Below are 14053 nucleotides of genomic sequence, written 5' to 3'. Positions count from 1 at the left end.
AAGGATATTTTTCTGCTCAAGAGATGGATCATCACTGGTCTCTGTCATTGGGGAAAAAACCCACGCATTTGGAGCTGAAATGGAGAAGTTGGGAGAAGCAATGCCAATGAACCTCTTAGTTTTCATCTTTTCTGGCAGTGCTGCAGTGATTCTACAACATTAGCATGCAGAGTGTTTACTGAGTGGATGGATAAAATCTGAGTTAGGCAGCAGAGATTACTCAGCATCACCCTGTCCTTTAGCACCAGTCATAGTAACATTGGTGCTAGCCTCGTGATATGAACACTTACACTTATGGCACCTCTCCCAATACTATCCAGTTATGGATTGCACACTTGGAGCCAGGGTCCTGTGTGGAAGAAGCAGACATACCAGGAGCTACAGCAAGAATTCATGTGAAACTGGGATATACATATCTAGGTCACCTCCAGCCATCCACAAAAATTACCTCTTTCTGACAATGAGTGTAACCAGGCATACTGGACCTGAAATTTTTCTCCTTTTGAAGTGTTGTGGAATTTTTTGTTTGGTTGGTTGGGGGGGAGGGGATATTCTGAGGTGGGGGGAGGATGTGCAGGAGGGGAACTGAAAAGCTTTTCTCATCCAATATTTCTTACCTCTTTGTCCTTCTTCTCTGTTTTACCCCATGCCAGTTGCAGCACCGAAAATGGCAAAGGAAGAGAATGCTAACATGTTTCTGAGTTCTGCCTTTCTACATGTATCTTTTTGCTGAAAAAAATCCTCACTTTGCTGCCTCTTTCAGAAAATACTATCTTATTTTTCTAGGTAAAGAGTATGAGTGTTAACCTGAATGAGAGCATCTTTACTGCAAAAGCTCAGACTTCATATAGTAATACTACTATTGTTTGAAGCAGTTCAGCAAAATACTTGCTAGTATAAGCTTCAATTTCAGCACTAAATGCTGCACTGTATATTTTAAAAGCTCAGCTAGAAAAAATTGTCTGTGCTTTCCTAAGAACAATGTATTTGTCATAGTTACTTTTTATATTTTGCTTTAACTGTTGAGAAGTCATTATCTGAAACTGTTGCCTCTTGGGGTATGTGTAAATATCTTTTCTGAAAGGACAGGTGATTAGATTTGATAATATATAGCACACTTAAGGACTGCTGCTTTTAGCTGAGACCTCTTCATGAAGAGGTCTTTTGCACTGAAGAATTTGGGGCACTCTTCCTCAAAAGAAAATACAAAAAAGAATGATAGTAATGTTTTGGTTTGCCTCAGTATTGTATCACTCTCTACTTGGTCCAGTTTTGATTGCCAGACTTAGACCAAATATCTAAATCAGGTAGAGAAAATCCAGAGGATGGCCATGGGAATGGTAGAAAGTTTAGAACACTTAATCCAAAAGAAAAGTCTGAAATCGTTATTCATTCTAGATATTAAAAACTGGCATGAGATATAAAAACATTCTAAAGGAGCACTTAAAGGAAGGGAATGATCACTTCTCAGTGTCCACAGTATATAAGACAAGAAGCAATCTGTGTACCTTGTACGTGGTATTGTCATATCAGAACCAAAAATTTTAGGAGGAAATAAAGCTTTGCACCTTTACCATAAAAAAGAAGTGAAACTGGCATCATGGGAGATATTTAAGCTCAGACTAGACAACCGTCTTCCTGGAAGGCATTTTTAATTTTTTAATACTTTTTCAGGGTGCAGAACAGGCTATCTCAGTGAGTGTCTTGATCTCTTTTGAGTCCATTTGCTGTAACTGTGAATGCTGAGCCTGGTTTGAGTAAAAGAGCATACCCTTCCTTCTGCAGATTTTGCAGCGAGCAATAGTTGCCACTTCCTTCCTGTCCTAAACTGCCACACAGTATCTATGTACAACCTGGAAGCATTGCCACACACCTCCTGAGAGATGTGTGCAGTTCTACATCTGGTTTCCATGTACTGTATCAAGCGTAAATATATAAACGTTTATTCAAATAATCATATAGTTTGAATAAAGACTTGTAAAATCATAAAGCCCAACTGTTAACCCAGTCCAAGTCCACCACTTCACCTTGTCCCTAAGCACGACATCTACATCTCTTTTAAATACCTTCAGGGACAGGGAATCAATGACTTGGCTGGGCAGCCTGTTCCAGTGCACTACCCATGAAGAAATTTTCCTAATATCCATTCTAAACCTCCCCTGATGCCACTTGAGGCTGTTAGTTCTTGTACTATCACTTATTAATAGGGAGAAGAGACTGACACCCATCTTGCTACAACCTCCTTTCAGGCAGATGTAGAGAACAGAAAGGTCTCCCTGAGCCTCCTTTTCTCTAGGATAAACAACCCCAGCTTCCTCAGCCGCTCCTCACAAGACTTGTGTTCCAGACCCTTCACCAGCTCTGTTGCACTTCTCTGGACACACTCCAGTACCTCAATGTCCTTCTTGTAGTGAGGGGCTCAAAACAGGATTCAAGGTGTGGCCTCAGCAGTGCTGAGTACAAGGGGACAATCACATTCCTGGTCCTGCTGGATATGTTTTTTTGTCTGTTTGCCATTGGCCTTCTTGGCCACCTGGGCACAGCTGGCTCAGATTCAGTGGTTCTTGACCAGCACCCCAGGTCCTCTTCCCCCAGACCATTTTCCAGCTACTCTTCTCCAAGCCTGTAGCACTGCCTGGGGTTGTTATGCCCCAGAGGCAGGACCTGGCACTTGGATTTGTTGAACATCATACAATTGGCCTCAGCCCATTGATCCAGCCTGTCCAGATCCCTCTGCAGAGCCCTCCAGCAGATCCACCTCCCTCCCAGCCTGGTGTCTCAACTGCAAACTGACTGAGGTTGCATTTTATCCCCTCACCCAAATCATTGATAAAGATATTAAATGAAGGACAAGAACTGACCCCAGTACTGACACCTGGGGAACACAACTTGTGGAGCGCCACTTTTTATCCCTGAGCCAAAGCTCTCTGTTCAGCCAGGGTGATCTTTCCTGCTGGCTCATCTTTCAGCGCATTGGGACAGCCTGCTCCTGCACATTTACGATTTCCTTCCTGAAGAATGTCCAGCCTTCCTGGACTCCTTTGCCTTTCAGGACTGCCTCCCAAGGGACTGTCAGCCAGTCTCCTAAACAGGCCAAAGTCTGCCCTCCAGAAGTCCAAGGTAGCTGAAATGTCTTCCTACTTCTCCAAGAATCTATAAGCTGTAAAACTGTATGGTTTTTTACATAATTTTGTATGTTGTACTTAAGTGCTTAGGTTTTATATTTGAGTGTAACAAAACCTGAGTGAACAAACTTTGAAAATAAAATCAAGATACAACTAGAAGCCAGAGAATATATTCCCTCTAGCATGAAATTACATGAAATACACATTGAATTACACTGAATTACTGAATTACATTACAGTAGTACACCATTCCACTCCCCTTGCATTGTACTGAAATAAATAAATATAGTGGGATGAGATTACACAAAATTATGTGAGAGTGGAAAAAAAATCAGGACAAAAATCATCTGCTAAACTAGTGATAAGTGATGTGATATGTGATACGTTCTTGTAAGTGAAGTTATCAAATTATAACAGCTTGGAAATAATTAGGATTTATATGTACTGAATGAGCTCAGTCTAGCATATGGCAAGAGTTGAGCTAAAACAAATGGCATTTATTTCTAGTGTTAGTCACCCCATTTTTGTCAAGAAGGTAATTATATCCTTTCAAAATGTATTGTTTTGACAATTTTGTCTTGTTTATGCTTCACAAGTTACACTAAATTGGAAAAAATACTAAAATCTCAAACTTCTATACAAGAATGAAAAGTGGATACCCCAATATTGTCTAAAATAGGACTCAAAGGTTATTTCTTGAAGGCCTTAACCAAGCCGAAAAACTGCCAGCCTAAAAATTCCACTAGAAGCTGCCCAATCCAGCAGTTGAATAGCAGCAAGGCTGCCACAAGTTTCTATCCTCACATGCAGCCAGCAGCAAAGCTGAGTGTGCACCCCCAAGAGGTGCTCATCGTATAAATGTGAATGCACAGGAATGTGTGGCTGCATGCACAGCCCAGCAGGGACCAAAACCACAGTGTTCATGCTGACACTTGGCACAGGACCAGCCTGATCCTGCCCTACCAGGGTGAAAGGCTGAGAGCTGAAAATATATGCAAATACATATACAGCCATAAAGGGTGAACCCCTCCATAGTTGATGTAAAACACTCCATTGTGCCAGTGCTTGGCCCCTGGATACCAGTCTGCCCAGCTCCTGAGGCATGAGCCCTGCTCCACTGGCAGTTAAAGACCCACTGACCCATCAACAAACACTACTCCTTTTTACAGGACACATTTTATCCCCTTAGACTTTAATTTTCCTGTGCTCCTCTCTTTGTGCCTCCAGCCCTTTGTGCGTTGTGGAGATGAGTCTTTAAACACATAAACTAACATTTTTAACAATGCTTTGGCATAGAAAAAAAAAAATAAAATCAGTTTAAAAATTCAGATGATCATTGCAAGAGTAAATTCTTTGTAATGAGCTAGTAGTATGAATCATGATCAGATTGTGCCACCCTGTGGACTGTATCAAAAAGTTGCTTCCTTTAGTGCTGGGCTAAAAATATGCTGCAGGAACAGGCCAAAAAATTCTCATCCACCAAAGCAAAAGTCTTTTTGGGTTTCCTTGCATTCTAATAGAGACAAGATGTCTTTTTGAACTGTGCCTTTGAGCAGCACTGGGCAGATTTTCAGGTGGCACCAATCTCAAACAAACATGGACAAATATCAGGAAAAGTCATAATACCTTGGTGAATTATCTTCTTGTTATGTAACACTAGGCAGAATAATTGCATTTCTTTACTCACTTGGAGATATGTGTGTGAACAGAAAAAAAATCTATCTTAAATTATAAAGAAATCAAAATAATTACCTCTCTGAAATACAATATTACAGTCCAACAACAAATCCTTACGGTAAAAACAATAAACAAGATGGAAACCACAGCGTATGTCACTGGCCACGGTAAAATGATGATTTGGAGACTAAAATAAAAGACTAACCTGGTAAGAAGAGAAGCTCATGGGAAAGTTGAGATTATTAGACAATGTGGAGCTGTCTTTTAAGATCTAATCTGAAAGGAGATCTAAACAGAAATTGAGAGCAGCGTATTTAATAAGGAGCGAGAAGCTTAGTGTGCCACATGAGGCAGTTACAACATCTTACAAGAACAAAATGATGTTGCTAAATCACTAGAAGACAAGTGATATCAGTCAGGGATTGGAGAAAGCATTATTTTTCTAAGAAGAAATGGATTTTTAACCTCTTCTCTTTACTTCAGTTGCTGTAAGCAGCATATGGGCCTAGAATGTGGCTAATCTCCCTGATAATACAATAACAACCTGGAGGAAATCCTGGCCCCGTGATTTTCTATAATCTGTAATCAATATATTTAAGATTCTTATGATCACTATCATAAGTGAAAAAATCTTTCCTGACCTCATTTTGAATATACCTTAAACTCATTAGGTAAAAGAACTATCTTGGTATTCATGTGAACTTCCAGGGGCAGAAATTTGCCATTGCTGTGAAATTAATGTTATCAGATATTAATCTATCATTTGATGTTTACACATAGCACCAGAAGTTCTTCTGAACAACGTCAGGATTCTTTTATGAGACATACACGTTTTTTATCAGGCTAATTTTCATGCAGGAGTTTGAAGCTCTATGTCTTGTCTAATAGCATATTGTTTTCTGTGAAAACAGATGGTGTTGTTTAAAACAGCATTGCAATTTCTGTAAAAAAATGCTTATTTAGAATAAGAGTTTTAAGAATAATGTAACGTAATAAAGAGACAACAAAAAATAATGGTACACAGATCTCTCTTATACAGAGACAGGCATGAATTTTATTAGGAACAAACATTTTCTGAATTGATAGATCAAACCTAAGAATGAAATTATAAGATTTCTAAATGGCCAATAGAAAGGCCAAGCAATGTTGAAAGAATAAGTTATCATGCCTACAAAATGACACTTCTTTTCCCCCAAAATTATGTGCTACCCCTCTCTTGGCTTTAACTGTGTCCACTGTTTCAGTGCTATGCTTTATCCTGAAGGTGGCTGCAATTTCATGTGAGTCATTCATTCCTACAATGTCTGAATATTTTTCACTGGGTGTTTTCAATATTCAGCTGTGACTGCAAGGAAATTAGGTAGTTTCAAGACTACACTGCAACATTTATTTTAGGAAAATACTGTGGCACAATACAAAAATACAGAATGTAGCTTTAATTCATCACAATAATTATTCAGTAAATATGCTCTTCCACTAGGCAAAAAGTCCCCAAGGGAACACTTTCTTTCTACCTTAATGCTTTGGATGAATATCTTTTCCTGTATAGACCAAAGGATTTTTAAATAATGTTCTTGGGAGAACAAACAATCTTTTGGAAGTGTTTTTCTGTTGTAAAAAAAAAAAAAAATCTCTCATAACAGTGTCTCTTTGACCCCCAAAACTTAAGTTTTATAGCTGAAAGAGAAGCTCAGGCAGCCCACTGGTGATTTATACCCTTACAGGGTTTTACTTCAAGTTGCCAGTATCACCTTCAATAAAACTGCTCCTCCATGTTATGGGGACCATTATGCAGTGCCATTTCCAGATGCCTGTCAGTGTCAAAGTTAGGGTATTAAGGCCCAGATGCTTCTAGCTCCTTTGTGCTTATTTCTAGAGATTTCATAAATGTTCTCTGTTCTCCAGAGACAGATTTTGTTGTTGTTTACACAAATTTTGTAAAATATTGTCCGAAATACTGGGTTTGTATTCATGTTGCATTCGTACGGATGACTCTACCAGCCACTGTTCTGACTATCACCTCTGACTCTGAAGTGCAGCACCCTAGAACTAAAAGGGCAACCTGCCACAGAAGTACCTGGACCACCAACACTCTACAGCTCAGACTTGCCACAGATTCATGTCCTCTGGACACAGAAAACAGCAATAGGGTGAGTAGCGTACCCAGCATTGATAGCCTCAAGATCCTTTGGATTTCTTTTGTTTTCTGTTGTATTCTGAGGCAAACCTTATTAGATGCTCCCCATTCTGCTTCTTTTTTCTCATCTCAAAATTCCCATCCCAGCTCCAGTCAACTCAACTCATCCCAAGAAAAATCCAAACAGATTTCATTCTGAGGTCAGCCTGCTCATTTTATTGACTATGCTTCAAAATAAGGGAACGGCAAGCAATTAATCACACAGTCAAAGGGTATTTTCTCTGATTTTATATGAAGATCAGATTTAGATTGTCATCACCATACAAGAACCTTTCATAATATACTCATAAGAATTGGCAACATCCATTGTTTCAAAAGACATGTGACTTATCTTTGTCTTCAAAACTGGGAAGTGGAAGCATTCTTCTTGACATTATTTTCCCTACTCGTGCTTCCCTTTACCATTCCTGATGGTTGTCTGGTTAATGAAATCTCCACTTGTTTCTTATTTATTTTTTAAATCTCATTCCATGCACTGTCCTGACATTCTTAGGACTGTTACCTGATCAGTCCAGAGATCTTTGGCTAAGACCAAGTGATCTAAATTCAAAGGATTAGCAGTCATTCTTGATGTATGTCCTTTAATTCTACATTTTATTCTTATTGTGCTTTCTTACTTATGTTTCTTAAGTTTGACTGGCCCATGTCAAGTAGTCATGTTGTTGAATGCTTTGCCTTTGTCTTAAGTTTAATTTCCATAATATTTTCCTTATCTCATAATTTTATTTCCTGATATTTTCAATCATTCGGAACACCATTGTGACTACATGTCATTCAACTTACCAATGCAGATTTCTGTTTGCTAAATATCTGTTTCAGAATTCCTACATCTTAGATGTGCTTGTCTCCCATGGCCTTTACAGAATAAATCAGGAGTTGTTCTACTGAAAGTTTCATCATTGTAAAACTGAAAGCATGCATGAAAGTGCACATGCATTCTTTCAAGGAATACCAAGCTCCTTGTACTTACTGGTAAGTTATTTTCTACATCTGGAGTTTCTGCAGTCACCCTATGCTTGGATGCCTATGTCCACAACCTCTCACCCTTACAGCACAAGATTTATTAAGCTTACTCTCCTTAACAGCAAGCTATCTGAGAGCAGTAAAAATTAATGACCTGTAGTACAAAATGGTTAAATTAATTATTCACCAGTTTCCAAAGGACCATAATTGCATTTCCATTCTCTGTGGAGCTCTCCAATTAGCTTGCTGAGGGACTGGGGTGCTCATGGGTGTGGAGGTTACAAGTACAGAAGTTTCTGTGGGTGTTCAGGAGAGAGGGAGTAGGGGGCACTGGGGAGAGGTGGCTAGGATGGGTGAGGGCAAAGGTTTGGAGTGACTCTAGAGAATTTTTTTATGACTCTGGAAAGTTCTGGAATGCTTAGAAGGAAAATATATGTGGGAGGAAAGACTACTGCAGTCCTTCATCAGAGCAAAATTCTGTAATTAGTTTGGGATATAACTTCTCTGGGACTTATAGGTATGCTGAGGGAAGAATAGCTTTCATTACATGACCTCTCTCTTTTCCCCATTTTAACATGATCAAGTACCTGCTTTTGCTTTTGACTACTTCTTTACTTAAGACAAGGTCAGACAAACAGGTTGCTGCCAGAGTCTTCTTGTTACAGCAGTAAGTAATTGTCCTGCTCTAATGAACTGCAGCTCAACAAGCAAGGCAAGCATGACAAGCCTGACAAACAAGCACCCTGTGAAATGTCTTTAACCCTCACCTGCTGGTCTCAGGGGAAGGGCAAAGAAAATGAACAAAAAAAAAAAATCAATGAATGGAAGCTTACACTCTTGCTTTGTATTGTGATATTTTCCTGTAGAGTACAGGAAAAAATAATTTGCACAAAAAGATGAAATACAAATCATCTAGTCTCACTGTAATTTGTCTGTACAGAACTTAAGTACAACAGAGTTGGGATTTGGGATTGATGGATTGGAAGCCTTGGGGAAACCATAATAATTACAAAACCAAGCAAGATAAGTTGGCATACAAAGCATTGCCCATGGACTTTATAGTCCTCGAAACCTCTACTTTCAATGTCATGAGGTATTCTTGCAAGTTTTGTACTTTTCTGAATGGTTGATCTTGGCTTCACTTAGAACATTTTGACGTAATGTAAATTTGAGTTATCCATCAGTAAATCAAAAGTACTGTAACAGAGGAATACAAGTCCAGCTAAATTCACGACTGGCATTTCAAGCTTGTTGGATTTATAGAAATAAATTGATACACCATGACTATGGTGTGATCCTGTCAATCAGAGGACAGGAAGATTAAACATTTATGACTACTGAAAGGCAATTTCCTTCAATTGTTCATCATGCCTCCATCTTAACCTTCCCCATAGGATTTCCTCTTGCTCTAAACTTAAGAGAAGTGATTTTTTTTTACTAGACTTTTTATAGTAGTAATAAACTGATGAAGGGGACTATAATTGTCAAATACTTGTTGTTTTGCTTCACATTACTCACTTACCCATAGTATGACTCAGAAAGCAGATTTTGACTGCAACAAGCTGTTTGGCTGGAAAAATGAAAGAAGAAGTTTCAATCTGTTCATCTATTGAACAAATGGAGTCATGAAAATTAAGCAGTATGCTCACAGTAAACCTAACTAAATCAAACCAAAATGGCATCTGTGGTGGTGTATGGTTACTGAAAAACTATTTTTCATGACTAGCCTGGTAGAACAGATATAGGTCTGGAAAGAAATAAGTAATCCAGATATAATACCTTATACTAGGGAAAATTTTATTATAAAATGACTCTGATTTTTTTTTTTTTTTTTTAGCATTGGATCTATAGAAGAATTAACTTTGGAAACATCCCCAGTATAAACATATGAACAGTAAATACTTTGGTCTTACCATCATGCTAGTCTCATTTTTGGAAAATATTTCAGATATTCAGGAGCTATAAATACCCTCTAGAAGTTTAATTTTCCATTTCACACCTACTCTGATATCTCATTATGTTTAGGGATATTTTCATTAACAATGATGCGTTTGGATTAGGCTCTTACCTAACACTTGTAATGACATGACTGCAGGGAACCCTTCCCACCAAAATGACTATACAAATGGGTACCAGAAACATACCTTGAATTCAGTATGCTGTTTCTTGGTTTGACTAACTGTGTGATAAAATGAAGACCATGTCAGTCCCAAATCCTAGTTTACATCTCAGCAGAATTCCACATGGCCACTTGGGAAAAATACAATTCTGCTTCTAAACAGTTTGTGAATTGTAAAGGTAAGTGAAACTTGCTGCTCACACCAGAAGACTGATATCTGTGAAAGAGAAGTATCTCTCAGCATGAACAAAATACAGCTACATCTATGATATTATTTCAATGAAATTATAAATTTCAGACCATCCTAGGGAGTGGAGAAATTGATTCCATTCAGTCCCATCTTTTTAACAGCAGATTGGACAGAATACAACAGCAAGAGAGGATTTTACTATCCAGTACTGGTAGGAGGAGGTGAAATTTTCAGTTCAACTGTAGAACTCTATCAGTTACCATCAAAGTGTTAAAATAAAATGATATTGTCATACTGAATTGCTTTTGGGTGTTGTTGCTTTCTGTCCCCTTACTTGGTTGCCTTCTTCAGGGGCAGAAGAAAGAATAGAAGAGTAATCTGAATTAAGGTAATGATTTTACTAAATATCATGCTCCAGCACTCCATGTCTCAGGACTTTCAGGGGAGCAGAAGTGAATAGAGAGACTCCGAGGTTTATTGCTCTGTCCTTTGCCCTCTAGCTGAAGACAAGGAAATATTGTACTCTAAGAACATAATGGCAAATCTCTTTCCTAGATTGTAAATTTATGCAAAACTGACAAATTTGTCCATTAGATAAACATTTTCCACATTTTGGAAAGCATATTGGTCGATTTCATTTTCATCTGCTGTGTGGGAAGTGGGTTCACAGGATGCATTTGTAGAAGAATAACAATGAAGAAGGATTTTTGTTGTTTTGGCTTGCTGACTCTAGTTTTCTGCCCCTATTAGCAATCATGTCATATAATCTTCCTTAGTTATTTGTGAAACTTCAACTTGCAGGTTGAAACTAGATGAGTTTATACCTCCAATTTAATTGAGGAAAGAAATCTTGGATAATGACACTACCTTGTTTGGTTCTCTTCTGGGATGGTTACTTCCAATTTAGTTTCCTGATAAGAGTTTGAGTTTGGGTCTTTCAGCTTTCCAAATTACTAGTGTCAAGTAGGCTACCACAAAATATCAAGCAATCTGCAAAATAGGAAACAGAGAGAGAGGAAATCCTTGACTTTCTGTTAGCCTCAAATAGCTCGTCTTTGCCCCCTCCCTCTTTCACCTCCTTGTGTCCCTGAGGATGACACCCATTACTGAAGAGTGCAGATGGACTGCCACAAGCCCTATAATGTCAATTCTCAGTACCATACTCCCTAGATATCACTTGCCTGTGGGAATTCACTAGCAAGATGCTAAAACTGTCTATTGCCCACATGACTTACCACCATTGTTTCCAGCAGGACCCACTGCCCTGGGGTGATTTTGAGATACATTTTATTTGAAATATTTAAACCTGAATCAAAAATACTTTTTTTTTTTCCTTTCTCTCTTACCTTAAGTTTTACCAGTGCTGAAATACAGTAATATAAAGTATATTTTGCTGTGTATTCTCTTTTAATTATCTCCTTGCTTTTCCACCCACACATAAATACACACAGTCTTCAATATCACAAATACCATGAAAAAAACAGGAATCAGAAAGTATCCATTTGGCAGAAGGGAGTGCTCTCCTCAGCCTCTTTTTATGTCTCTCAGTCATCTTTCACTGAATAATATAAAACTTCCACATTAGGGAAAAAATATGGTTTCAGAGTATTCAGTTGAATATTGTATCTAAAAATGTTACATATGTTCCAGTAAACAAAAAGACAAAAAGAGTATTCATATACTGCACAGTGACACTGTCTTCTCAATCACGTCATGGTGGATAATTAGCCACGAGAGATCTTCTTTCTGTATTATATCCTTAGGATTTCATAGCTCCCCAAAAATACTGAACGTCTGAAATTCTCATGAAACTCCTACCCACAATTCTTTCTCTGAAAAATTTGGAGGAAAATTAGTAACAACTAACACACTCCCAGACACCAATATGTTTTTTAAGAGGGTGATGTTACTGCAGCCACGTTTCTTTTCATTCACAGCATCCATATCATATTGAAAGGTGTATTCTGATAGAGCCACTATGAGGCAGCAGGACATTTAACCTGTAGCTGGTAAAAGGAAGAACTTTGCTGTCTGAACTTAAAGCAAGTCATTAAAGCAAGTAAATTCAAGATGTAGATTTTCATCCCTTTGTCACATTATGAGCAGCATTTAACATTGGTAGTTTGATGGTAGACAGGAATATTTTTCATCACTGGTCATATAAAAAAAATTCCTGAGTTTTTTCTTCATGCATCCGGAGAGCTGCAAAACTAACCAAGGACAAATATGAGACTGCTGAAATATGAAACAATTAAAGGAAATCCCAGTTTAAATCATAATCTCCAGATGGAAAGTGTAAAAAAAAAAAATAAGAAAAAGTTTCACTGGATGCTCATTCTATTTTTTTTTTTTCAGTGAACTCTGTTTACATTTGAAATAAGAAGATTTTGTGGGTTTGTGCAGGAGAATTCAATATATATACCTGTGTTTCAACAGGATCAGGACTGGTGCTGCAGTAAATTCAAAGCACATTCCCTAATTTAATCAGTGAGTTTGAAACCTTTAAGGACAGAATTAAATGAGTCTTTTCAAAGAGTAAAAGACTGCTCATTGGAATTGAACTCACATTAGTAATGTATTTGACATCTCATCATCTACATACCCCCATATCCCATCAGTCAGAAGTGACAGGGTTATACTTGCCAGTATAATGAAAGATGATGAGCATTTTTACCCATGAGGGTACCTTGAGCTATGATGATTTTATTTTCAGGAAAAGATACTTCTCAATAAAGAAAAATGAAAGAATCTGCGGGGTTAACAGTAAAATATATTTTTGCAATACTTAAAGATAAAGAGAACAGAAATAAAATTAGTCTAACACTTAAAATAATAAAATAAGAAGAGTCTATGATTTCACAATCTGATTTAGCTTTTTGGTGAAGATTCCACAGGTTGCCCAGAGAAGTTGTGGGTGCCCCATCCCTGGAAGTGTTCCAGGCCAGGTTGGATGTGGCTTTGAGGAACATGGTCTAGTGGAAGGCTCCAACCCTGCCAAGGCAAAGGGGTTGGAACTAGATGATCTTGAAGGTTTCTTCCAGCCCAAACCATTCTATGATTCTGTCTCAGGATACGATATGTTATACTCTTAGATAAATTCTGTTGCCCAAACTAGCAATTCTTCCTTTTTCTTGCAAGAGTAAATAGTGGAAAGAGAGTTTGAAACTGACCTGAGAAAGCCTCGTGTTTAGCAAGTCAGTTTAAACCCACATCACCTTTATTCATTTAAAACTTTATTTGCTGCAAGTTACTGATAAGCATTATGGGTGTGTGTCACAGGTAAGACCCTTGGTTGTGCAGCTTCTCTGATCTGCTGCTGGTACTTGCCCATATCAGCTGTTTGTTTCTGAGGAAATCAAGAAAACTCCCGTCTTGGAACAATCTGTCAAGGCAGAAACTGTCCTGTTTCTCAGTGTCGTCAACTTTTGCCCAAAGAATTAAGGTTTTTATTTCATACACTTGATGATGCTATTATTTGTGCATATGTTCATGTCTGAAATCACATGCTTTTCAACTAGATTGTGTTCAATTCTTTTTTACAATGATCATCTCAATAGATGCAGTCACTAAACTAAAATAATTTAATTTCCTCATTTTAGAGTTTACAATAATTCAGTTTTGGTTTATTTCCATATGCTCTTAGAGCACAAATCTAACCCTAGTTGATAACTATTTATTCTGTATATTTTTAGCATCTATTCTGGTATCAGTGTCCCAACAGAAACTAAATATTCCTAGAATTTCTTATGAAGTTGTATCTTGTTCACAGTCATCTGAAAACC

Source organism: Vidua chalybeata, chromosome 3 (genome assembly GCF_026979565.1).
Source record: "Vidua chalybeata isolate OUT-0048 chromosome 3, bVidCha1 merged haplotype, whole genome shotgun sequence".
In the NCBI taxonomy this organism is placed as follows: Eukaryota; Metazoa; Chordata; class Aves; order Passeriformes; family Viduidae; genus Vidua; species Vidua chalybeata.
This window is presented reverse-complemented; position numbering follows the sequence as displayed.